We start from the raw sequence: 4,404 nt of genomic DNA, 5'->3' as shown, positions 1-4,404 counted from the left end.
ATACATTGTCTGCCATGTCTCTTTTTCTTTATACAAATGTTATTTACGAGAGTAGCGGTAGAAGCTGTAACCCCAGGCTCATCCAGAATGAAAACCTGGTGAACTGCAGGTTTAAATTACCTAAAGTAGCTCAAGCTAATACAACTTAACCTAACCGAACTTAGCCTAACCTAACCAAACTAATTTAACAATCTAAGCTATTACAGCCTAACAACCGATGCTAATATTATCTAGTCCAAGTTAAATAATCCTTTCGTATCCTAATTTAAATTAACGCAGATCCACCAGGAAAGACAGGAGTGCCAAAATCGACTAGGGTTGATATATTTGAGGCCCGGTGGCTACCTAACTGGGGTGGTGATAAATGGAATCTGGCTGGTCTAATTTGGTGGCACTGATCTCGCGAAACGAAAACCTGATGCCCGGGATAATCGACTCAGTACCATTATGCTCTTTTAATTCTATTCTGGTTAACGGAAGACGAGAAGAGATGGCTGGAGACAGAAAGCAGATTGAAGGGTTTAAATGAATGAATATATATATATATATATATATATATATATATATATATATATATATATATATATATATATATATTGTTGCATAGCCTATGATTTCATCATCCTTTGTATAATTCTAACGTGCAGTATGCTGCATGTTTGATCACGATTCGCCTCGTGGCTTCCATAGTGACCGGACTTGAGTGTTCTGCCTCACTCCCCCCTTCTCCCCCTTGTAGTAGAGTAAGTCGTTCTTTCTGTTGTTCGGAGCAGAAGTGTCAGCTCTTTGTCCTCTGTGCCTTCATTTGTGCGTCGTTCTTGCAAGTTGTATCAAGCTCTGCCAGCCCCCTATATAATGAGCTCAGTCTCTGCATTAATTGCCACTTAGATCTACTCCTCATTTTGTTCACATCTCTGTCCTCCCCTGTACAGTTGTTATTATTTTTGTGAGTGCTCAGGAAGTCTCCAACCATCTAGCTGCTTTGTAATTTGAATATAAGTGTTGTTGCATTTTTTTCTTGTACTGTATAGCATAAGGTGTTAGTTCGTGGCCCTGGTGAGGTTTTTGTGATTCATGTGGAGTTTTTGATGTCAGCCATTATTAATAATATTTTGTGTCTGTAATAATATATCTTGCATTAACTGAGCATTATCCGGTTTTCTCATTTTATCAGGGCTGACTTAGATAAATTTACTCTTGCTGATTTCGTGTTAATAGAGGCTATTGCAGTTAACCATATATTTAACCTGTTTTTTGCCATTACATTATCCTTATGTGTCCTGAATGTTTAGTTGTTAGTTTGAGCATTAAACTTTAACTTGTAATTTTACCTAACTCTTTTGTTTTGAACCTGGAACTTTGCGGGACAGTAGTGATTTTAGTATTCTCACTTGAAGTGTTCATTATCTTTCCCTGTTCCGTAACAATATATATATATATATATATATATATATATATATATATATATATATATATATATATATATATCACGTTGAGTACACCGCTGCCCGTCCGATCAGCGAAGTTAAGCAACGTTGGGTCTGGTTAGTACTTGGATGGGTGACCGCCTGGGAATACCAGATGCTGTTGGCATCCCTATGTGTGAAGTGGGGTTGGTGGAGGATTAGTGCCCCTCCCTGTAAACTCTAAGCCCTTGGCCACCCCGTCTGGGATACATGGCGTCTGGCAATGAATGAATATATATATTTATATATATGTGTGTGTGTGTGTGTGTAGAAAAAAACATAATGACTTGAGAGCTTGTACATCCACCTCTCTCTCTCTCTCTCTCTCTCTCTCGTTGGCGGGTTATTGAAGCATATTTAGGACCGCCTCTATCTCTATGTCTCGCACTAGCGATTTGCGACGCATTGCGCTACAATTTCAGGGGTTTTAGTGATTTCACAGAAAACCATTGTATATCACATCATAACACACTATACCACTCTCTCTCACAGTATTACACCCTTCAGTTCCACATCACACCATATGCATTAATCGGTGGACCTTGAAGCTCCCTTATACATACATTTTTTGCATTAACTTGGCCTGATATTGCCGTCCATCCATCTTGAGTGTTGAGTTGTAACAATAGCCTGACATTGGAATATAACGGTAATCACGAAATAGTGATATGTTTAAGCTTCAGAGCTGAGCCCGGATGCAGAAAACTCGGTCAGAAGGCAGCCTTAAAGTCTTTTACGAACATTTAAAGGGGCATTACAACTGCCTCTATGGCCCATGGTCGGGCTACAGGTGCCAATACTGGAGTCAAGAGTGAATCATGTGATATAAACAACTGAAAATAATGTCGGACACAAAGAAAAGATGTCCCAACTTTTGTGATGAGGAGCTGGATGTAATTATCAGGGAATAGAAGAAGAGGAAAGAACTTCTGGAGCAAAATGTTGGCCAGTATGTCACTATATATATTAACGACAATGCATGGATAAGCATTGCTGATCAGTAAGGAGCACTTCGGCAGATAGCCCAGTTCAGCTCAAAATAAAATTGCAGTACAAAAGATGGTGCATTGATCCAGGTGCATACCTATATCAGAGACTCTCGGTAATAGCAAAACTCTCTGCCATTATGAAGATTTCTTTAACAAGCATTACTGAATTTCTGAGAGAAACAGCTTCAGGAAAAACATAAGCCTTTATTTAAGCACTGTTCCCATTACTCTTGTATTCTCTTGTGTTTTCATACAGTGAATATTTAGTTTTTAATGTTTTTTAGTTGCTTTGAGTGGAATTTTTAAATGTATTAAACCCTGGGCAGTCCCTTGCCATGATCAAATAATAATAACTACGATTTTGTTGAATATGTATTGCTGTACAGTATATCATTAAAGTTTTGCGGTAAGCACCTATATTTCTTTATATTGTAGTCTCATTCTTATGTTATTACATGCAGCATGTGTAATATGGAAAAATCACTATATTTTTCTAATTCCCCTTTTACTTAAAAAAGAAACAAATCTGAATCCTTCAGTTAATTTATAATTGCTAGAAACCATTCAAATCAGTAAAAGAAAAAAGAAAAAAAAGAAAAAAAAACTCACTGCATCAAACTTTCTTGACAACCAAGCATCAAAACAATTAAATAATCCTAATGACAATAGAATAGTCTGGTCAACTCTCAATTGTTTCAGTAACAGCTTTAACAAGTCATCACCCATTCCCCCACTAAAATCTTCAGAAGGAAACATTATAAATGGACCACATGGAAAAGCAATCATCCTTGCTAGTACATTTGCCACAGATTCGACCTTAGAGGAAGTTAGAAAATCCCTGTACTAGAACTCAACTCTCCCGAAATTGCTCCACTTAAGATACAAGCTAGATACGTAAAATCCATCCAAGACAATTTACCAGCTAACAAAGCTCCAGGTCCAGATGGAATTCCTCCAGTTGTTTTGAAAAAGTGTTCCCAACAAATGGCTCCTGTTCTTCCTAAATTATTCAGACTAGGCATATGTACTTCTTCATTCCATAATTCTTGGAATGAAGCTAATATCCACCCAACTTCGAAGAAAGGAAGTTACTCTGACCCCTCTGATTACAGACCAATAGCTAGCACATTTTCTCTTTGTAAAGTATTTGAGATTGTAATTAATAAGCACTTTGTTAAACATCTTGAATCCAGCAACTTAATTAGTGACAGACAGTGCGGTTTTAGCCACAAAGATCCACTGTTGATATGCTCAATCTCTTGGCTCATACCATCCATCAGTCAATTGACCAACATGGAGAAACTCATGCAGTAGCCCTTGATATTTCTAAAGCTTTTGACAGAGTGTGGCACTGTTCCCTTGCATCCAAACTCCCTTGCTATGGCCTATCATCCTTTGTTCCACTGATTTCCTTATATCTCAGCAAGAGAAAGTTAGGAGTAAGTAGATGATGTATATTCCAACTTCCACCCAGTTAATGCCGGCATTCCATAACTATCAGTCTTGACTCTAACCTTATTCCTTATTCATATTAATGATCTCTTACAGCGTGTATCATTCATAATCCCATTCATTCAAATGCAGATGACTCAACACTTCACAGTTCATTCACACTTAAACACCCATTCACAAGGTTTAATATCCCTAACTCTCAACTCAGTACACCAATCTCTATAAGTCAAGACCTATCTAAGATCACTGAATGGGAACAAAATGACACATTTAATACTAGGAAAACTACTACTAGACAGATATTGCCTGATTCCCATATTACTTCCAGTGCTACCAATATTCCTGTCTCTAAAACTATTAAAATTCTCGGTGTTTCACTTAACAATACCCACAGCTGGTCCCCTCATCTTAGATCACTTGCCAAAACCACTGCAAAGAAACTTAGATTATTGTACTGAATACGTAACTTCTTCACTGATGAGCAGATAGCTGTCATG

At 37.6% G+C, this 4,404-nt stretch overlaps 1 pseudogene; it reads left to right on the top strand.

Moving 5' to 3' along the window:
- The first annotated feature begins 1,474 nt into the window (after window positions 1-1,474).
- Window positions 1,475-1,593, top strand: LOC145402779 (5S ribosomal RNA; annotated as a pseudogene).
- The last annotated feature ends 2,811 nt before the right edge of the window (window positions 1,594-4,404 follow it).

The sequence above is a fragment of the Coenobita brevimanus genome, chromosome 58, assembly GCF_032717465.1.
Source record: "Coenobita brevimanus isolate Jiangsu-jjx chromosome 58, ASM3271746v2, whole genome shotgun sequence".
Taxonomy (NCBI): Eukaryota; Metazoa; Arthropoda; class Malacostraca; order Decapoda; family Coenobitidae; genus Coenobita; species Coenobita brevimanus.
Note: the sequence above shows the minus strand (reverse complement) of the source record. Positions and strands in the feature narration are given on the sequence as shown.